Source organism: Onychomys torridus, chromosome 2, assembly GCF_903995425.1.
Source record: "Onychomys torridus chromosome 2, mOncTor1.1, whole genome shotgun sequence".
NCBI lineage: Eukaryota > Metazoa > Chordata > Mammalia > Rodentia > Cricetidae > Onychomys > Onychomys torridus.
Window position 1 is genome coordinate 89,115,517 of NC_050444.1, and position 24,125 is coordinate 89,139,641.

The 24,125-nt window shown below is 37.2% G+C and overlaps 1 pseudogene; it reads right to left on the reverse strand.

Moving 5' to 3' along the window:
• Positions 1-4,902: 4,902 nt before the first annotated feature.
• Positions 4,903-17,962, reverse strand: LOC118577904 (annotated as a pseudogene).
• Positions 17,963-24,125: the final 6,163 nt, after the last annotated feature.

Sequence of the window (24,125 nt, forward strand, 5' to 3'; positions counted from 1 at the left end):
CAATCTTTAAGGCTAACACTGGCAGTGTCTCTCTCCAGCCTTCTACTTCCCAGAATTCTCTTCTCTCTTGTCCCACCTATACTTCCTGCCTGGCCACTGGCCAATCAGAACTTTATTTACACAGAGCGATATCCACAGCAATTTTTACTTGAAATTTAAAGTATTTGACTGTCAAGATGTCATCCTTCTGTATAGCTCAGTCTATCCTCAAACTGGCAAACGCCAGTCTTGGCCACTGCAGCATCTTGACTAGCTTCTAAACACTTCATCTTCCTTCTGAAATCTTCCCAAGATTAAGGGTACTCTTCTAATACTTTACCACTGTGACACTCTGAGAAGTCCTAAGTCATTCAGAGGAAAGAAATGCCTACATTTGAATCAGCCATGAAGTAAAACATTCACCTTATAAAACTGAGAACCTACCTAGGGGATATGAGTGAGGAATCCTGAAAAGAAGCTAAATGTTTATTAAAACTACAGTGATGTGGAAAGGTTTCCATTGGAGTTAAGGCCTGCTCCATGAACTGGAACCCATACCTGACACTGTAATAAGGCAAAGACCTGGAAGCTAGATAGGTCATGGGCCCTAACTGAAGAACTTCTATTGTTGTGCTAAATTGACACAGGAATAAAGTGAGCCCTAATGACATATTGCTATGTCCATAGATTAACCCTCATTTTAGAAGCTTCTTCTAGAAGTATGTGGCATTTAACACAAAACGCTACAACTAGACAACATGAAGAGAATAAGAGACTTAGAAATGTTCATCTTTAAATGAGATGTCTATATCATGACTTTCTACTTTAACGCTCAGAGGTCTACATATAAGATAGAGTAGAAAGATTGTATGAATCAGAGTGGTGGATGATTCCAAGGAAAGAGTGTTTTCCAGATACAGTAGGACAGATGCACATATGAACTCCAAAATAAACTATCTCATCACTTTAAAATGAGAGCTATGGATTTTATAATTCACTTTCAAGGAAACATGCTCTCTGGTATAGGGGAGTGCTTATAGCACATGCTACATGCAGAAGATATGCAGCAGCTCAAGCCAAACAAAACCCAAGTGTAGAAGAGTGTTCCACCCCTAACTGAGGAAGTATTGACATTGGGTAACTACTGGTTGAGACAAAGAAAATTTTCCTTAGTGCAACGACAACTTTTTGCTAAAATTTCTTCATAGATAGGGAGGGGGCACAAAAGCAATGTCTACCCCTTCTCTTAAGGTCTAAATATAAACAGTTCCACCAAAGTTCAGTCTGTAGAACAAGTGAATTGGTTCTTCCTGTGATTTCCTTACAGAATGTAGATAAGGAGTCACAGAGATGTTGACACTCTCTTCCTCTAGCAGGCCACACCTGAAAAGCCTTACACAGAAGAGATAATAGCTTCTATGTAACTGTGTAGATGGATTTCCACTCTGTTCTTTCCTGCTCTTTAATATTGTTGCCCCTCTTCCAGGCCACATTTAGAGATGCCAGAATATAGGGAGCAGCTAGATACTCAGGTGGGAATCTCATGCCTTATTCTGGTCCTTTCTACTGTAGTGTAAACTACCAACAATCCCAACTGGAATGGTACTTTACACAGTTGAATGGCCCCAAGAAGACAGTTTAATCAGAAAAAAATCACTCACAACACATTTGGATTGTATATGGACCATACTCCAGGCCAGGACCATACACTGTCCAGGAGAAGTTGGCCAACATATGTTCTGGACTCCATTGTTATTCTTTAAAGAGAAAGAGAAAGAGAGAGGACATGAAGTTGGGCAGATAGAAAGGTAGAGTGTAGGAAGCAGAAGATGAATATGATCAATATATATTATATGATATTCTCAGTGAATAAATAAAAGCATTATTTTTTTTTGAAGTTTGTCATTTGAAGTATGTTTTTGATCATGTTAACCATTCACATGTATTTGTATATGTCTTCATGATGACACATTGCTTTATGTAATGCAGATATTCTTCCAGAAAAACAAAGCTCATGATCCAGTTTCCTCAAGAGCCTCTTTTCAGTTATGTGTTTCACAACATAATTTACACTTTCAGTTTTGTTAAATCACAGTTCAGGAATGAGCTGAAGTTATCAAAGTCAAGACTGAAGACTAGATGTGCGGGCAGGATTGGGTTACCATGGTACAGGAAGCTACTGATAAAGATGTCACTTAGATGGCTAGTGATGAACAACAAAGAATTTGGTAAGTTCAGTTATCTCTAGTCAGTAGAGCAAGGGTTAGTTCTAACATCAGAACAGAGCAGCATAAAATGGTGTAAGATTAAGAAATCTAGAAGCCCAGTAATGACAAAATCCATAATAAGTTATAATGCTAGGGTTAGGATTGGCAAAAATTTTCCTATAAAGTGTCAGACATGAAATGTTTCAAGGTATGAAGTATTGGTACAAGCTACTCAGTTCTTTAGGTATGGGACAAAGTCAGCACAGGCAGCAAATGACCAGTAAATAAATGCACATGGCAAATTCTAATGAAACTTCATTTGTGATAATGACATTTGGATTTCATGCAATTTCTCATGTGGCAAAATATTTTTCTTTTTCACTACCTCAAAAGGTAAATCCCATTCTTAGTTGATGGGCCGTAAGCAGATGGTAGGCCAGATTATTTTTCAGCCTATTCTAAACAGCCTTGGTAATAATATACACAGTTGCCTAGTAAGCACAAGGCCCTGGGTTTGATACTCAGCTCAAAAAAAAAAAAAAAAAAGGAAAAAGAAAAAGAAAAAGAAAAAAAATTTAATGTTGCTTTATTTCTATAGATTATATACTGAGATTCAAACTAGACCAGCAACAATTTTATTGAGGCTTAATTTAAGAAACCGATTGGGCAGCTTTAATTGGCACATGTATGGCATGTTTCATTTGTTACAACTGTATGATTTGTGAATATTGTACTTAAAAAAAAGCCATCTCTTACAATTCATTTGCATTCTTTATTAGCTTCGTAATCAAATATAAGATGGGCTTATTCAAAATGAATTTGTTAATAGATTTATAGTAAGTTTAATAAAATATATAGTAATGCTCCAGTCATAACCACAAACATTAGTTCATGGAATTGTAATTTTTTTCTCTAAGGTAATATTTATACTTCCTATGAAACGAAATAAAGTAATCAAATGAATAATTTTTCTAATATTTCATAGCTACTCTTTCCTATTGAAAGGCTACTTAGTTTCTCATTCTCCTATATGATTTTCTTTAGTAACAAAGGAGAACTTAATTCCTGTCAGTCTTGGACACACTATGAATGTAGCACATGCCAATCTTTTTGTTTTGGGGAAATATTTTACCAGCATTTCTATGCTAATATAAAAAATATGAAAAAAAAGAAAAACTAAACATTCAAAGAGATGAAGACCAAGATATTTTAGTGCCATAATGAAATGAATAATAATTTTATGACTATTTCCAGGGATAACATATTTTAATCATATGCCTGTTCAATACAACTTAAATATTTTGAAAGAATTTAGTATGCTTATTAAAAAGCAAGTTGCTCATTCATCTATTTATTAAATCAGTAAATATTTATTGAGTGTCTACATATGCCAGGCATTATGCCATGCTTGAGAATTTGTGGTTGTAAAAGACAGACACATCCTCTCTGTCCCCACCTATTGTTAAAAATATTTGTTAATCACACACATATTTTTAATTCATATTGAGGAAAATGATAAAGATTGTCTGTTAAATAATGGGTTTACTCCAGGATGGGACTCAGGGAGGACTTGTGAGATGAAAGTCATCACAGCAAATGTGAGACACAAATTTCTTGGACATTTTGGGTCATGACTTTGTTGGCTTTAGTGGACACAGAGATCCTTGGCCAGGCCCCAGGTGGAGCTCCAGGAGTCCAATTGGTGAGAAAGAGAAGGGATTGTGTGAGCAAGAATTGTTGAGACCAAGATTGGAAAAAGCACAGGGACAAATAGCCAAAGTAATGGAAACACATGAATTATGAACCAAAAGCTGAGGAGCCCCCAAATGGATCAGGCCCTCTGGATAAGTGAGACAGTTGAATAGTTTGAACTGTTTGGGAGGCACCCAGGCAGTGGGACCAGGACCTGTCCTTAGTGCATGAGCTGGCTGTTTGGAACCTTGGGCTTACACAGGGACACTTTGCTCAGCCTGGAAGGAGGGGACTGGACCTGCCTACTGAATCTACCAGGTTGAGCTGAATCTCCAGGGGAGTCTTGGCCCTGGAGGAGATGGGAATGGGGGGGAGGGGCTGAGGGGAAGGTGGGGGCAGGGGTGGAAGGGGGGAGGACAGGGGAACCCATGGCTGGTATATAAAATTAAAACACAAATATCTGTATAAAAAATAAAATTTAAAATAAAATTAAAAAAAAAAGAAATTAAAAAAAAGTGAGATGGAGAGCAAGGCCAGAAATATCCAGGCATAGTCACTCAAGGGCTTGAATATTAGTTTGTCATATAGCAAAGGACAAAGAGCATGTCAAAGCTCAGGCCATAGTCAGGGGTTGGGTATGATCATACCAAAGTAAAGGGATTACTGAAGCGTAGACCTTCAGACTAGGAAATATGGGATAATCTCATTTTAATTAATTAATTTAATTAGAAATTAATTAAGAAATTGTGTCACTAAGTAGCCCAGGCTGGACTGGAACTTGTGACATTTCTGTGTCAGTTTCCTGAGAGCAGGGTTCACAGATGTGTACCACCAAACACATATGAATGGGAAACTTGGCTCTATAGACCACCCTTCAATCTGCTCTAATCTATTACCTTCCTATACTGAACTGAAGTCATCCTCTCTGTGACATCGATAATCACTTTGCCTCAGAATTATGAAGGGTACAAGGTAGTCCCTGATGATGTAGCTGGTCATAGTTTCTCTTCTTATTCTCTATTTATTATCCATTGTCAATTATGCTCTCAGTGAGAAACTGAGCTGGTTTTACTGGTTTGCCCCGTACAGTTTCTGTTCCCATTTCCCTGAGGGGAGTGAGCTTGCCATCCTCATATTCTCCTACTGGCTTTGCTGGGACTACCCATTTATTATAAGATTGGGCAGGAGAGTGAGTACAGATAACCTGGATGAACTACAAAGCACTGAACAGGAACACATTAATTATTGGTGAATCTGTGCGTGGAGTCAACAAAATCTGCTATTGTAATTTTTCCCTAAGATGAAAATTATTGTAAAATAAAAGGAGGGGGTTACACATGGCTTGTGGCCCACTGCTTAATTTTTTATAACTGCTGTAACCACAGCTCATTGATAACTATTGCCACTAACTAAAGCTGCATGGGCTGCCAGTAAGTTTCTGTTGTGATTTGACCATGCCTATTATGTAAATAACTGAGTGGGGAAACAACAGATGCTAAAGAGAACACAAGCTGTTTTGCAAAGCAGAGACCTCTGTATCATCTTCCAAGAGGGGATAGTGAGTAATTTCAACAGCATTAGAAGATTAACATAAGCAGGAAAATTAAAAACTATTGCACATTGTAATTTATATATCAGCATTCTAGCCTCAGACTCCCTGTTTCTCATCTTGTCGTTGTAGCAGATAGAGCCGAGTTGAAAATTGAATCTTCTCTGGAATTGTAAGATTTCTACATTTATGTTATAATCCTAGCCCTCATTATTTACACTCTTCTGGCTGCATAAAATGGGAACATCCATACATTCTGCAAAGAATAATTTAACTCTCATATTTCTTTTTAATTACTGATTCATTCCTATCAGCTTTTTATTCATTTATTCTTCAATATTCAAATGCAGCACTTTTATTAACAATCTGGTCACAAGGAATCTGATCACAAGGAAATAAAAACCTGAAATAAATAATATCTTGGGTGGCATAAATGAATATCAAACATGGGGAGGCACCCCAATGTGCATCTCATAGTTGCTGAGTGTGCTTGCTAGCAAGGAAAGACAAGAGCAATATCTACTCCATAGGTGATCGGCAAACCAAATTACTTTGAGAAAAGTAGGGAAAGGTCAGATCCCATAACAGAAAGGGGAGCCATCTGAGTGCTAACTGGGCCAAATGCTCTTGTTAATTTTTAATAGTGCCTGATACTGTTACTCTTAAAATAAAGAAGTCAAAGTTTATGTACTTGATAGTGGCCATTAAGTGTTCTTATTAAGAAGCCCAAATTCATTTGTCCTCAAAGCACTGGTTTGAGAGTCAAGTATATGTATCATTGATATTTGTGGAGGTCTTCAATGGAACTGAATCAGCTGTTAACATAATCTGAAATTGAAAATAGCAAGGACATAGAGGAGTCAGGTTTGTTCACATATGCATACAAGTGAAGAGAATCACAATTCCAGTATTACAGAACAGAGAACTTACGGTAAAATTACTTTAGACATTGAGTGTCTCTGGCCACTTATTTAATTAAACACACTAGTATTTTAGTAAGATTCCTTTTCATCACATGATAATCCAAACCAAGGATTTAGATGCACAGAAGAGTCCAAATTTAACCTACCTAGGGCCTTACACATAATTTAAGGTGAGACTTAAAAATAAATGTATGTCTTCTCACATTAATTGAAGCAGCAGAAACACATATTTAAATTCTGGGAAACCTTAGATAATGTGTCTGACACTCAGGTATGTTCAGTTTCATAATTTGTGCAAAGCTGTTTTGTGAAGTAAAATAAACCTGATTAGTCAGTTTGATGAAGTTCTCAGGTGAAGTACAAGAAATTATTTCCTGACAGTGGGGATGGAGGAGGGAGCTCTGGACTTCTTGCTGTGTTACCTTTATTATGTTGGAAAAGCCAGGACCTCTGGATTTAGAAAAACCTGCAACAAGGACATCACAATCACTAGCACCTTTGCCTCCTTTCTCCTCCTTTTGCATGTTTCTGTTTTGTTGCTGGGGCCCTGGATGTTTCTGGTGTCTTGAGGTATGGATTATTTTAGAGGCATATATTGTAGCAAGGCAGGTCTTGGTGAGGTGGGTGGGCTATTCCCAGTTTTATTGGTGTCCAGTTCAGAGGAAGATCCTGCAGTTGCTCTCTTTGTTCTTTTTCCAGTCTAGTTCTTCTCTTCACCCTTCTTTCTTCCTAGGTAGTAAGAATGCTTTTGCATTTGTAGCCACCTTTTTGTATCTGGGCTACTTTGGGGTCATAATTCTTTATTTTTAATAGTTTTTTAAAATTTTATTTTATAATTTAATTTAATTTTACATATAAGCCACGGATTCCCCTGTCCTCCCCTCCCTTTTCCCCCAACCCCCCCCCTATTCTCCTCCAGGGCAAAGACTCCCCAGGTAGATTCAGTCCAGGCAGGTCCATCCTCTCCTCCCAGGCTGAGGGAAGTGTCCCTGCATAAGCCCCAGGTTCCAAACATCCAGTTCATGCACTAAGAACAGGCCCCAGTTCCACTGCCTGGGTGCCTCCCAAACAGTTCAAGCTAATCAACTGTCTCACTTATCCAGAGCGCCTGATCCAGTTGGGGGCTCCTCAGCTATTGGTTCATAGTGCATGTGTTTCCATTACTTTGGCTATTTGTCCCCTGTGCTTTTTCGAATCTTGGTCTCAACAATTCTTGCTCATACAATCCTTTCTCTTTCTCACCAATTGGATTCCTGGAGCTCCACCTGGAGCTTGGCCTTGGATCTTTGCATCTACTTTCCTCAGTCATTGGATGAGATTTCTAGCATGACAGTTAGGGTGTTTGGCCACCTGCACCAGACTAGGTCAGATCAGGCTTTCTCTCTACCATTGCTAGTAGTATACAGTGGAGGTATCTTTGTGGATTTCTGGGGACCTCTCTAGCACTTTGCTTCTTCCTGTTCTCATGTGGTCTTAAATTATCATGGTCTGTTATCCCTTGTTCTCCCTCTTTGTTCTTGATCCAGCTGGGATCTCCAGCTCCCCTAAGCTCTTTTTCCCTTGAACCTTGCCCTTCATTACCTTGGGGTCATAATTCTAAAGCAGTTTCTCCTTCTTCTTCTTCTTCTTCTTCTTCTTCTTCTTCTTCTTCTTCTTCTTCTTCTTCTTCTTCTTCTTCTTCTTCTTCTTTCTCTTCCTCTTCCTTCTCCTTCTCTTCTTCTTCCTCCTCCTCTTCCTCTTTTTCATTTCTTCTTCTTTCAAATCTCCTTGTTCTTGCTCCTCAGGTTGATTGTCTCCAGTAACTTCCTCACCCCTCTTTTAGATATATGAACCACCAAGAGAGTTTTCAAGAGCCTTAATATCTACTTTTAAACATCTAATATCTGCTGAAGGCAAGCATTTACTAAAGGCCTTTTCTTTCACTGGGTCCATAAGCAAGTAAGCAGAAATAAAACTATCTAGGGTATAAATATCTTTTCAATTTTATTTCCATAGCTGTTCTAGGTCAGTAATTACCTCTTACTTACTTCTCATATTTGAGCTTAAAGATTGCAATTTCTCTTATCAAGGACAAATTAGCATAGAATAAGGGTTGATGACTTTGATACCACTGAAAGGTTGTGTGAAAACCTCAGTGGCACCACCAATGTCTTCTTTGTGGCTACACACGATCACTAAAACAGGTACGATATCTGGTTTACGATTTAACTTCTCTGTTCTTCTAAATATTAGACAGGCTTTGGAAATATTACTTTGAGAAAATTTCAACTGTAGCATGGTGAGCTATATTTCAACTGTATTTTCTGGATGTTAGTCAGAAAATTCCTGAAGCAGCTCTATTGTTTTTGAATGTTACTTTTCATGGAAGAGATGGGAGCTTGGATTAACACAGGCAGGAGATATTCAGGATGTTGGGAAGGACTGCAAGTTGGCAGATATTTTGTGGCATTGTTCTGCTTGATTTGTATAGATAGCAAGCAAAGCTTTGTTAAACTGTTGTAATTGCAATTGTTTCTTTGAAAGCTTAAACTCTACTTCTGCATTAGTTAATTTCACTTTCTTTCTTGCAGTTAAAAACACTTTGGTCTATCAATGATAATTATGCTATTTGCAGTTAGGGCCAGCACTACTACGTCTGTTGGCTTTAGTTTTATTATCTTATAAAGTTGCAGAGCCTCTTCTGTATGACCCTGAAACTATAGGAAGTAACCATTTGACCATGAATGATATGCAGTTTTTCTCCCTCCTCACTGTTGGAATTCAGATTTTGTGCCAGTAACAGATAGTTGATAGTTCTTGCTTTGGATGCCGGGGTACCCAGAATATTCACATTTATTGTGGTTGGAGGCTTTTGTGAAACAGTGTAAAATCATTATACTTCTTATTATTTCTTGCTTACCTAAATTTCTTATTCATTTCTTGCCTCCTTCAAAAAAAGTGAGCCTGGGTAAAAACATCACAAAACACAAAGAATTGTAGCATGCTTTTTAAAGCTAATAAAAGTACTCCAATGTTTCTATAATCAAAGAACATGATTCATTTTACAAATACTTCATGACTATTCTGTGCAGCATGATGGCCATTAACTAACGTAGTTAAGGATGGTGTGACAACTTGACTTCAGTGATGGAAGACCTGAATTTGCAATTGAATTGCTGTGTGATATAAAGGTAAAGTAAATATACTTTGGTTCATGAAAGCTTAGTAAAAACATGTAATACTTCTAATGATTAGGTTTTTATTTGATTTCATGTTGAAGTTTAAATGTACTTCAATAAACAAAATTTATGTTTAAAATAATCTCACCCATTTTTTTACTTTTTATTGAAGTGGCTAGGAAATCTTAACTAACACACAGGACTTATTTCTATTGGGAGTTCTTGCACATAAATTTACTTTCTGGTCTCCACTTCTCTCTGCTTCTGTTCCCATCTTTGTCATTTTTCTACCCCTGAGCCATTACCAAACCATTTGAAGGAAGATGATTATCATAAGTGAATCAACATTTTACTACTAATAAAATGAAAGAAAAGTTAAGCTCTGAAAGGCAACAGAATGCCAAATGGCTAAGATACTATGGTAATGCCAAATGGCTAAGAAATTATGGTAATGGTACATTGAGGTTATGAGCTGAAGTCTTCAGATGGCATAATTTGTACTCAAATTAATCATTTGATATTGCTATGTCATTATCATGTGTTGGGATGAGATTCCGAATGCATTCTAGATGACATCTCATAATCACCACCTATGGCTCTGACTCATGATCATATCTTCTTTAGCTACAGCCTTCAACTGATTAAATTGAATGATGAATTGGAAAAATTAACTTTCCTCTTTCATTTGATAAGTGATACTTTTTCTCACATAATACTCATTAATTGATAATGTTCTGTAATGGGGAAACCTTGAGCAAATAATTCCTTTGGATTTTATGGATGGAAGCTTGCTTCATTTCTGCAAGTCCTTTGGAGTCTCCAGAAGCATTGATGGTTTGAAATCTGAATTGTTGAGATGGACCCAAAATCAAACCTCATCTATGCTGCCATGATATTTCTGTGTGTAGTGATTCCCAGAACATATTTTTTTTTTAAAAAAATCCTTTATTTTATTCACCCACAGATAACATAGAAATAATGGTTAAAAACACAGTGCACAGATGTATGCCACCTTGAATCATGTCTTAACTCCTTGTTTACTTGTGAGAACGTGCAAAGCCTCTTTAGCTCTGGAAGTCCACATTTCTCACCTCTAAAGTAGAAATTATATGTGTTGGAATGCCATGAGGACAGAAGGGGCATTACATATGAAGCACTTGGACAAATGCCTGCCACATAGAAGGTAATCACTGTAACGATGTATATAGTCACTGTAACTATCACTATTTCCTGTCATTGTTAGATTTCAGGGCAGTGAAAAGTGGAAAGTCAAGATAAGATGCTTAGTAGCAGAGAGTGACCACCTCCACACATCTATCTCAAATGGAGTTGATTCCTACAGAAATAGCAAGGAAGAAGACCCAGCAGAGCACACAGGCCATTATGGGCTATCCGTATCTAAGCCTGGAATTAGGCATTTGTTACAGTGCTGTGTAGAATGGTACAAGTGAGACAAACTTTGAGAGTACCTCAGAGGGACCCTGACTTCCCTCTCACTGGGAAAGAGTCTCTACAACATTCAGTGAGGCACACTGGACCTGAGTAAAGAAAGAAGGTCCCTCCTAATGAGTCAATCAGGCCATAGCTGCAGTAAAATGTAGAAAGGCAGCAGGTTAGACAGAAATGTTCATCTAGGAAAAAAAGGAATGAATACTTCTTATGGGTTACTGAAAGCCAGAACACAAAGCATATAAGAAGCCAAAAGAAGATAAGTGAAAATGTGCTGCTTTTTGATGAAAAACTAACAAAGCTTAAAAGAACACATCAGCAACATGCAAGATGTTTAGCACTTGATGGTACCACATATTTTAGGAAATAAATACCTTTATATTTTGCCCATTAATTGTTGGAGTCTTCTCAAGGGGGAACTGAACAACATCTATTGAACTCTAACATATGTACATTTAAATTTAATGAACCCCCTTTTAGAATTTTTTGTATAGAAAGAATGGGATTTAGAAGTACCTGGAGGAATCCAATATAGAAAATCATTGCAAATGCCCTCTGGCTGACGCCACAGCTGCCTGTGGGAAGTTGTAGTAGTGCCTATAATGGCAAGGGTTTGTGGTAGGAAGACAGGATATGAGAGGTAAGGCAGACGCCTATAAGGATCAGGACTTTGTTTATTTAATTTGATTTTTAAGTAGAAAGCAAACACTAAACACAATTGCAAATATTTTACTAATCAGTCAGTAAACGTCTTGCCATACAAGCATGAAGGGAGGACCTAAGTTTGATTACCAGAATTTATTTAACAAAGCCACGAATGATGGTAAATCATTGCAATTACAACTGTAAGGATAGAGCTGGGCAGATTTCTGGGCTTGATGGTTAATCAGCCTAGAAACATTGCGAAGTCTCAGGCTAATGAGAGTCCATGGCTCTCCCATGGAACACCACCTGATATTCTCTTGTTTCCATACACAGATGTATATACACCTGAACACAAGCATGCACGCATGTACACATGCACATACATAGACACAAAACATAAATTAATAAAACCTAAGATCACTCTGGATAAGTCTAGAGAATACATTAGAGGTGTGATTGGGAAGGGCAAGTGTGAGAGATTCTGGAAACAAATCTGTGAAAAGCTAAATCAGAGATTTTTTTTTTTTTTTTTTTTTTTTTTTTTTGGTGATGGGGATCAGAAATCTACTTCAGGGTGTAAAACAGTAAGTACTTTTCTTGAAAGGAAAGGAAGGCTTTCACATGATCTAAAAGACCTCACATCAGAGATTTCTAAACCATTGAATGTTAACCTTATGACTGTACGAGAGTTTGCTCCACACCCCCAGTTGGCATAAGACACACCTAGACACTAAATTCTCAGTATAAAGGAAATTTATCACCCCAGAGGGGCAAGCATGGGGCAGGGGTGGGGTTATGGGTTGGTGGGGGGGGGGCGGGTTTAAAGGCAGACAGCAAGCAACAAGCAAGCAAGCAGGTGCTTTTTAGGAGAAAAGAGGGAGTCTATGCTAGGGTGATGTGCTAAATCCTGATTGGATGAGTTAGCCAAATAATGAATTTCAATTGTTGGACCTTGATGTTTTATGTCAGGAATGAATCAGTGGCCAAATAAGGGAATAGACCTTGGGGGCTAGCTTTAGGAATGTAGTCTAATGGTTTTTAGCAAGGGAGAAGGAGAGGAAGTAAAGGGCAAAACCTGTCAGCACCATTTTTACCATGCTCAGGCCTATTAGAGCCCTTCAATGATCCTACTTTAGTCTCCTATGTTTTGACAACATAGGTACTTGTCTGTGTCTTTATTTTCCCTTGTTTCCCTCAGTACATCTGTACATTCTTTTTCTCCCTCTTCCTCCCTCTATCCATCCCTAGCTCTTCTCCCTGTCTCTCCTCTCTCTCTTTGTAAATGACCTCTAACTAATTTACTCATGAAGTTGGGAGATTGGTAACAGATCCATATGTAAGTCACTTGTTTTACCAAAAGAAGAATGAACAAAAGCTAGCAACATTTTGTACAGCAGTGGTGAGGAATTGAACAAAAGGTGAGTTCTTATCAGGGGAAGGCTGCTGGACAACTCTAGCCAGAGACACAGTGAGACAATCAATCCCAGGGAATATGACTCTACTAATAGCCTTCTAAAAAGGAAAAGGAATATCTAGAACTTTAAATTAATTTATTTCATAACTGATCATTTATCAATTATCAATTTGGTCTATAATATTTATCTTTTATTGAAAATGGATTTCAACTCAGATCATGAAATCAGTTAACAATGATGAAGTGCCATAAAGGAATGGGTTATTTCTTCCATTCTGGGATTTGAGAATCAAATTCAGGTTGTGAGGCTTGTGAAACAAGAACATTTACCTACTGAGCCCTCTTGCTGGATGACTGCTAACAATTTTTAACATCATTTTATGGGAAGCTTGCAATTCTCAAATGTTGTCGTTTATATTTTCCTTCAAAGAATAAAAATCCCAAATGAAATTTAACTAAAGAATTATGAGTCATGCCATGGTAAAAATAAGATGACTTTTGTTTTTATTCTGCAACTGAAAATCCTTAGTTTTTTGCCTAAAGGATTGTGAAACACAAAGCTTTTGGGGATAGAAGAAGGAAAGTCAGAGAAGCAGATTTTTCCTCCTCTTATTTCCACTATTTTTCAGCTCAAGAAGCTTCAAATGAAGAATAAGAAAGCATGAAGCCTTGCAAGATGAAATGATAAGTTAGTCTGTCTGTCCTTCCCATCACTGACATCCACACAGTCAACAGATGGAATGTTTCTACCAGGAACCAGATCTTGCATTATTTCTCTCTCTACTAACTTCCAAAGACCATCTCACTGTCATTCCAGGCTCAGACACTTACTTGCATGTTTTCTTGGGTAAAAATGGTTTCATAGGGAAACCCAGAGTTGTTTGGAGCACAACTTGGAACTTTAAAGCCTTAAATGGCTTCATTCATACATATATTAAGTTCACTATGCTTTTCACTCCTCAAATTAAAATTCTAGGATATAGGTCAGGTTTTAAGAGGAATTTGGATGCCAACCATGAATAATACCATTAGAGTTTAGAAAGACAACTCATGAACTGTACACATCAGATGGTATCAAATGAGAAACATGAGATTAAAGGTTCTCTAAGGCTATTCAACAGGCCCACTTGATTTTTGGCACAAATATGACTTAAATCATAAAATTATCAGTATGTCCTTTTTGATGTGGGGAAAAACTAGAAAATTAATTTTGTACCCCATTAACTAACTAGAAATGAGCCAGAGTGCCCCCTCTTTATCATACACTTCTTTTAAGCACTGGCAAGGAGTGTTTATAAGGCTATTATCCTTCAAAAGCCTATATACCATCAAAATGACAAATGTTGTCCAACAAGACAAATATTTCAACATGAATTATTTTAAACCTTTTCATGCATGACCCATTATTTAAGATATAGAGTAGGATGTTAGCTACTCTTAGAGTCTGACACTGAACTCACATGCTCCTCCCATGCAGCTGCCATATGTTAAAAGCCTAATGCAGTAGAAATAGTGTACTCCTGTCTTTGTCTTCCCATCTTCTTTAGTACTCTTCAGTATGGATTACACAGTCAAGACTCTTTACAATTAGCTATTTAATGATCTATAATTATGAGCACATCACCATTTAAAGGAACATTTACAAGTTGTTAGCTGACTGACTGCCCTGCAAACTTAGAAACAGCTGAACAACTTGATCTTTTTGACACTGCCTTTATTCTGGGACTCATATGCAATTGGAATTTGGCTCTTATTTCTGTGAACTTATGTTAACCACATCTTTTACCATCTCTCACTAAATGGTACTGTCAATGAAATGCAGGACCTTTTTCTCTTGTTTCCATCAACATAAACTCAGTACTTACTGTAAGAAAGACCTGGTTGTACACTGGATACTCTGGGCAACTTTGCATATGTAAATTCAGGTAGCATTTACCATGTCATGTAGAAATGATGTTCCTATATTGATCTTCCCCCAATTGCTTCCAAATGACAAGAAAAAAATGAAACTATTCTCCCAAGTCTAAGACATGACTTCTAAAAGATAGCTAAATTTTGTCATGTCTTGCTTAATGTGAGTAACATTTTAGCACCCTCAAAGCATGGTTTAGTTCAATCCTCCAATACTTTGTGAGTTGCAGAAGATTTTCTTATTTACAAGTAAAGAAAATGAGGCAGTAGAAAGTTCATAAATATTAAATGAAACTATGTTCTCTAATAGTAGATACTGGAAAAGTGAATAAACACTAACTTGAATCTAGAAATTTCTCAATAAGACAATGAAACCCACCCCCAATTCCTTTAGGGATGTACTGCCCTAAGAATGTAGTCATATTTCAGTAAGTTCAGATCCACAGAAGGAATGTATCCATAGGTACTCACTCATCTGTCTGTGCTTTACTTCCTTATCTGATTTAATTGAGGAAGATTTTAAGCTAACCTGTTTGTTTCAGCACCCGGGGCTACAGAGTTGACTCAGTGGTTAAAAGCACTTGCTGCTCTTACAGAGGACCCAGGTTCAGTGCCCAGAACCCACATGGTGGTTCACAATCATTTCTAAAGGATGGAACAACCTCTTCAGACACTGTACACATGGGATATACATGCATATGTAAAGGCAAAAAACTCATGCAAACAATAAAATAAATAATTCTAAAAAGCAAAAATATGATATGTTTTCCCTTTGCTAAGTAAAAATGTATAAACATCATTGAGACAATACCCTGACTATGCAGCTCTCTATAGCTGCCCTTCATGATTAGTAACAGCAAACTGTGGATAATAATCACATGGATCTATACACTACATAGACATCCTTCTGTAGCCATTAACCACCTCTAGATTTCTTATAACACTAACACACTATACATACATGTTATACTGTATGGTTTATGGAAGAATGACAAGAAGATAAGAACCTATGCATGTTCAAAACAAACATACTTCTTCATAAGCATTTCCATCTGTAGTTGTTTGAATTCACAAGTAAGAAATGCATATATATAGCCAAATGACAGCATGCAGATTTTTCTTTATACAGTTTTAGCAGTTGTAGACCTTGGGTTTGATTTCTGAACTTGAAACTCCAGAGATACTGATAAAATCTGGTTTAAAACTTTCAACCTGTAACCTATACTTTAAAATGAGAAAATAAAAGTTTATTAATTATTTTCTTGGCCTAAATGATGATAACAATGATAGAATGATAGCTTAGTAAATTTTCCTGAACAGGAATTCACCTAAGAGAAAAGAGAAATACCATCAAATGTGATGTCGTAAACTCTGAAGTTGGAAGCACATCAAGGTTTGTAGAAATGACCCTTACTTTACAGCTGTTTTCAGAATGTCTGTTAATCAATATGATCTTATGATTTCTTCTCTATCTACTGACTCAGAGTCAGGATTTATTTAGAATTTCCCTCCATCATGTACCAATCGAGAAGGAAATTGCAGACCTTAGGAACCAATTAGAGCTTAACTCTCCTCCTCCTGATCATCCCTCAGCAGCTGTTCCCAGAGAATACTGGAAAGAGCTCAAAGAAAAGCTGCTTTGGAACAGACAGACTCGTCTGGAACTCATAGACCCAGCTAAGGCTGCCCTGCCAGCCATTCTGGCATCTCTCGGAGTGGTGATTCCATTTAGCCTGAGTGCGGTGTTCTGTGTCGGGTGCTAAGAAGAATTTAGATCGTCAATTAGACATGGTTTGTACCCTCAGGAATCTCACAATGTAGTACAGGAAACAAGATAAACAGTCAATTAAGAGAAAGTAGATACACATGTACACATAAAAATATTGATTTAGTTTGAGGAAAAGGAGGGTCTTGATTAAGATGCTCATCAAGGAAGTCTTGCATATCAAACCTTTATGGGCTATACCAGAAAGGGGAGTCTCTGAGTGCCAAGATGTAAGGGCTGCCTGTCAGGAAGTGGTTCCCCCCTCCTTCTTCCCCTTCTTCCCTATGCTCCCCTTTTCTGTTTCTTTCCTTCTGTCTCCTCCTTCTTCATTTCCTTCTTTCCTTCATTCTTTCTTTCCAGAGACCCAGGTCAAAGAAAAACTAATTTAAATTCAAGGACTGAGAAAGCCTTCCAGAGGATCTGCCCTTTGAGACTTTGGATGATATCTTAGGATGTATTCATTGGTTGTCACATGATCTGAAATTAGCCTACTTATGATATACTGTGTCTGTCCTTAGGGCTTTATATGTCAAAGGAATTAGTTAAATATATTTTCTCTCTTTCATCAAAACCATCATTTGGACAAGTTAATAATTCCCATAAAGGAAAGTCAAACTTTGTATTTGCTTTACTAAATACTGTATTTGTACCTAATTTGTGGTTGTTCCCAAGCTCTATTTTGATTTAGGGTGGTACGTAGGGAGAGTAGCTATCTAGACATCGCAGAATCACAACCATATCATGGGAAATCCTAGAGAACATCCTAAGACTTTTCACAATCCTCTCGGTTACCTCTGTGCTCCCCTCATCCTGGTAGGGTAAGATAATTCCACATCCCTTGAACAAATAATGCAGTCCATATCTTTGGATGTCTGTAATGTCTTTCTCTTCCTTTATTTTAGTTTCCAAAATTTATGGTATTAAATTTCTCTTTTACTTTTTGAATCTAATCAGAGGTTGTTTTGCTTTCCCATGTAGTGAGGGGAACCAGGGGGAAAGACACAGATGGTAATGCTCACAAAAAGAAAACTGAGAAATTACACATACATCTTTCAGCTTCATGGCAAATGTGATGCCAAGATTCTTGGGTAAAATGTGCAGTGTGATACAGGCTGAGGCATACTGGAGAGGGCGAGGCCAGCCCATGGAGAGCAGCGCAGGGAATCTCTGTGGGCTGATCCAACCGCAGAACACGTGAGCTCTTAAACTCTGGCAGCTCTTTTTCCTTATGGAGTTTTTGACCTCTCTTGTACACTGAGATAGGTTTCATCTGGTTAGAACGTGTGTCATATTTAAACTTCCTTTAGATCTGCGGAGTCGAAGTGAAAAAAGATAAAAATAAACCTAGCATAGTCCATAACACACAGAAATGAGGCTGGGGAGGGAGAGGGGCAGTAATTGTGCCCAGATAATGTTGTCATACTTTGTAAAGCCTTTAATGCTGGAATTTATTTATTAATGATGCATGGGTTATTAACTACCATCTGTCTTGTGTTAGCAGTGGGCTGTTTCAGATTATGGTAATGTGTTTCTGATTTGAGTTGTGTTGAAAGCCAGAACAAGGCATCTCATGTGCAGTCCTCTTTGAGGCCTGCTGTTTTCAATTCCTCTTCACAGAAAGAGCTTTTATTTGATTTGTTATGGGGATTTTTTTTCTTCTGTTGCCAAAACAGCTGCAAGCCTGGAAGGGAATAAGACACAGAGCCACATCAAACTTGTTAGCTTGTAAAGGAGAGAGAGAGAGAGAGAGAGAGAGAGAGAGAGAGAGAGAGAGAGAGAGAGAAGAGAGAGAGAGACAGAGAGAGACAGAGAGAGAGAATGGAGTATTACAACATCAACAAATGTGGGAGAGGAGGTAGAAAAGGGAACACACATAATTTGCAGTTTATGCCCTGTAGATTGAATTACAATGTAGCTGACTGATACACCAAATAGAATCACTTTCTTTTGGTTTTTTAACACATAAATAATAAATACAAGTCTTCAATGAGCTGGCTCCCCCCTCTAACCATTAAGGAGAAAATACAATGCTTTGAGTTTTGATATATTTTAATTACTTATGAATAGATAGAGAATTACCTAACAGCAGGAGCCCATCCTCACCTACTGGACATATTTGCCCTGATGGGGTTTTTTGTCTCTTAAGTCTTCCTGTTATTTCAGGGTAACAGTGGTGATGGATTGCTTGGAGTCTTCCCTGCTTGACATGGTCACCACAAGCTGCACAAGTTATTAGATATGTGGCCAGAATTACTAAATCTTGTTAAGTTTACGTCATTTTTAATTAATTCAAATTTAAGTAAGAACATAAGCTAATAGTCACTATTTCAAGACTAGGATTAAAAAGTGATAGCATTTTCTGCTACAGCCCCAAAGCTGTGTGATTAGAACTTAATTTCAACCAAAGGAAATTGTTTAAAGACTTTTTCCTCTGACATAGCCTTCAAAGTTGGCAGCAATAAAACTTCTTTTTTCACAAGGCCAATGACAGGATCTTCCTTGACACACATCCATAAATACTCTGTCTAAGGAAATACTGTTTTATTTTAAAAAAATGTTTCTTATGGCAAAGAAATAGCTGTCAAGGACGGTAGCTGGTCGGGCAGTGGTGTCGCATGCCTTTAATCCCAGAATTCTGGAGGAAGAGCCAGTTCTCTGTGAGTTCGAGGCCAGCCTACAGAGTGAGATACAGGACAGACAGGCAACAAAACTACACAAAGAAACCCAGTCTTGAAAAACCAAAAACTTAAAAACAACTATAATCAGAATTGTCAAGCATTAACAATTATTTTAAATACAGTCTATTTATAAAATACAATAGGTTCACAGAAAAGCCCCAAACCATCTGAAACTCACTTTGTTCCTACAGACCCTTTGTTCATACACTGTCTATATTTTATCTAATCAAGTTTTTTTTTTGTTTGTTTGTTTTTTTTTGTTTTTTTTTTTTACTAAAACCTAGAAGCATATTTTGGATGATTTTTGTTGTTGTTATAGATCTTCATTTCCATAGCTTCTTGGTTGGTGGAGAAGAGGCTCTAGGGAGAGATGTTGAAATAAAAAGATGTGACATGGCAAGATGTGTGCTCACCATCTTGTGATGATGACTCTGTCACCTATACATACTTAAATCTGTTTCTCACCCACACATGAAGAACATGAAATTATGCACACAAATTATAGCTAGTGTAATATATAACTAATATTAGTGTACTTTCTGTATACTTCCATGAGATGCAGAAACTATAGCAAAGTCTCATAGCTAATGACCATGAAATGCAATAAGCCTAGTGTGAGTGGCAGTTTAGCAGAGCCATCTTTTGTAACTAATTTCTCTCTCCTGAGGAAGTAATCTCTTTACCTTCAGCAAAAGATGTACTCCTACCCCAAACCCCTAAAATATTGCCTTTTTTGCCTTTGACTGAGGAAATTAGTCTTTCATTGTTTGCCAAACTAGTAGTGACTTTCCCTGAAGGAGATGCTAGGCAAGTCAATCCCTCAGGGTTCACCAACAGTTGTCTCTAAAACTATAATCAGACTGAAGGCTAGGCTCCTATAAGGGAGAAAGAAACCATAGTCTATGAGGAGGTATAAAACACTACTAAAAAGCTTAGTGAATTTGTTGATTCATTCAAGCAGAAGATTAGGGAATGTGTGTTGGAATGGATTTTAAGGATGTCAGATAATGGTATAAGAACATAAAATTGTATCAGGCTGATTTCATAGTTATGAACCTGTTTAGTAGAGAGATTCTAGGTTTACTATGGAAAAATGAACAATTGAAAATTGTCAAACTTTGCTTGAGCATTTGGCTGAAGCATTTGTCAAAAAAGTCTACTGTGGTGATATTTTATTTGTGCTTTAATAAATAGTTTTCCTGGAGAGCAGAGGAACTAGCAAGCAATTTTAAGTAAACAAAGAAGTTAGGCAGTGGTAACACATGCCCTTAATCCTATCACTTAACAGGCAGGATCTTTGTGTGTTCAAGGTCACACTAAGAAACAGAGCCAAGTGTGGTAACACACGCCTTTAATCCCAGTATCAACCATAGATTTCTGGATACCTGTACAGACATGAAGTGACAGATCTGTCCAGGAAGAGGAAGTGATGTAACTAGACAGAGAGTAAATCAGATGGCAGAACAGCAAGGCAATAAAGGCATGGGTAGACAGGAAGTAACTCACATTGGGAAGCTGCAGAGTTGGTGAGGTAAGGTTGGCTGGTGGCTTTCCCTATTTCCCTGATCTCTCTAAGGCTTTCACCCCTATATCTGGCTCTGTGTTTTGTATTTAACAAGACCATTTAGAAATTTGTCTATAGGCTACTAAAAAGGAGTTGGAGATGCCTGATATCCCTTGGCTTAGTTTTAATAAAGGGATGTTAAGGCTCACGGAAATTGCAAAGCTAGAGTGGGTATGCTTTGTAAAACCTAATCCTGCACTATGGGAAAGCTCAAAAGATATGCTCTTTACTAATTCTATAAGACCCAATATGGTGAGAAGGATGCCAGCACATTTGAGGAGCTTTGTTGTCTTCCTTTTCTCTTTAAGTCCTGTGAGCTAGTTCACAAAAAAATTAACAAAATTGTAGTTTGAATAATAGATGTCCTCCATGGTCTCTTACATTTGAATACATGGTCCTAGGGTTCCTAAGACTATTTAGGTAGACCTAAGAGTTGTGGCCTTGCTGATGGAATTGTATACTTGGGGCAAGCTCTAAGAGTCCAAAGACAGTTTGCTCTGTTTCCTGCTTGAAGTTGAAGATGTGAACTCTCAGCTGTTCCTACCACCTGCTTGTTGCCAGGCTTCCCGGCTGGATGGTGTTAGACTCTTATCCCTCCAGAATTGTAAGTCCACTATAACCCTTACTTCCACATATTGACTTGGTCATGGCGTTTTATCACAGAAACAGAAAAATAACTAAGACAACAATCATTCTGATAATTAATACCGTCATCTTTTTTTAAAATGTTTGGAAAATGGCTGCTAATAAGATAAAGCATAAGAAGCCATAAGCCCTGAACATTACGAAGTCTCATTCCTTGTTCACTGGTTGGTGGTGTAAAATAGCATATTCACTCAGAAAGATGATTTCTTATAAACTGTAGCCTACAACAGAGCTCATGGATCTCGACAACGTTCATTGAAAACTGTCTGCACAACACCCTGAATGAATAGTGGCAACTTTAACTATAATTGTGAAAATGTGAAAGTAGTCCAAGTATAATTTAGAAGATAAATAAATAATCAGTGGTCCATGCAAACGACGTGATACTTTTTAGCACCAAAAAGAAATCAGCTACCAAGCCACAAAAACATATCTTAGATGCACACTGCTAAATGGAAGAAACTATTCTAAGCAGGCTACCCATTATCTAATTTCAACCTGGTGACTTTCTGGAATAGGGAAAACTCTTCAGACAATAAAATTAACAGTTCTGGCCCAGGGATGGAGAAATGAGAGGAGTAAATGAAGGAAGTATAAGGTATTTTTATGGCAAAACAAAGCCAATTTTGCCTGACACTATATGGATACACCCAGAATACAGAGTGCCTAGGCTGAATCCTCATGCTGTGTGCTTGAGGTGAAAACAGTGTATCAGTGTCCATTCTGAAATTGTCAGAAATGTGCTGTGTTCGGAAAAGTTTCTCCAGTAATGATTGGATATGAGGTGCAAAAGAGTGAAAAGTACAAATGACAGCGTTTTTCTAGGATTTAGAATTAGAAATTCTGTGGAAGAATTGAGTTTGAACATAGGAGCAAAGTTAAGAATGAAATCCCTGTTATTTTTTTCCCAAAAAGTAAATGAGTAAGACAATTATGTAAGTTTGGAGAGATATCAGGGTGAAATGGAGAAATATACTTGGGAAAATTTAAGATTATACACAAGAAATAACACCAGAAGAAGAGTAAGAAGATTAAGAAGAATTGCCTCAAATTTTATGCATGTTAATTGTTTGGAAGTTAATAGAACAATTGCAAATGTTTTTAAGAAGGACTAATCAGTGTTTAAGGCAGAGACAGAGATAACTCATGTCTACTGCTCCTGGTTGGTGTAGAAAGATCATTCAGGATAAGGTAATGGATATTCTAATAATGTGGCAAGAAAAGAATATAATTCAAGAGGTTCAATAATTTTCTTTTATATCCACATGGTCATGACTGAGTGACTCACATATCTGTGTAAGGTAAGTAAAGCCCGTCATGCTGTTGGAAGGTTAGCACTTTCATTTAGCCAAACATTGAATAAGAGCAATGCTTTCTGTTGTAAAAAGGAGGAACAACCCTGAAAAGCAATCATTTGGAAGCTTTTTGTTATAAAAATACTCATGCAAAATGAATCACATTGACTTTTAAAAATAACTGCTTCAGCTGTCACTATAAGTTGAAGAGAAACTTAAGCTGTCTATTTGTTTATTTAAATAAGATTTAAACAGTTGGAAGAGGGCCAGTGCTGACATTGGTTCTGTGCTCTTAAGGACTGTTTTAAGTTGTATAAAATCAGAATTTGATTTTTATAATATTTCTAATGTCTTCTTGTCAGCTACTTTTATCTTTTTCATGCTATTGAATGAGCAGATATTTTTAATATTCCATTTAAAAGTGAAGTGCTAAACTCCAAGTAGTTAATAGTGCATAATGTGGCATAAAGTACAATATACAAATTAGGTATAATTGTCTAATATAAAAATATGTATATCATTAATATAGAAATACCTCTTGAAATAAATATATGCAAATTTAGATATAGTTTTTATATTAATAAATTTTGATTATGACATCAAGTTTAAGTCTGATTACTGCAAACTTTAACATCTCCAGTTGATTGCTTTTACTGAAGGTAAGATCATGTTATGTTTCCCATAACATAGATGGTCTTGAACCCAGTATTCTGATCTCACTGTTCTGACTAGCTGTGACTTCAGGCATACTGCTACTCCTTACAACATCTCTATTTTAAAATATGATTAAATTATTTAAGTACGTTCAGTGTTTGTTGTATTTTATTTTAGACATAAATATTTAGGACAAAGATGTGTGAACAGGCTACCAAGTTTTTGAAGTAAGGTGGGAGTGATATTTAATTTAAAATGTGTATGTTCTCATGCATTTAAATTTGACACTATATGTACAGAAAATATATATATATATATATATTTGCCAATATTTTCCCAGCTTTCAACAACTGTCTTGCCTTTTCTTTTAAAAGCTATATCTGGCTCTCCAGTTGCCTTTTAAAAGTCAGTTTGCAGAGCCATGTTTACAAAAATGACAATGCATCCTCTGATCCTGCTTAATAGACAAGAATGGAGATAGTGAAATCACAAAGACCACATGGATTTGTCAGAAGCCAGATGGAAGTTTAGAGGAAAAGGTGACATTAAAGGGACTGGGGAGCCACTGAGGCTGAAAAGAGAAAAGGTCACTCAAGT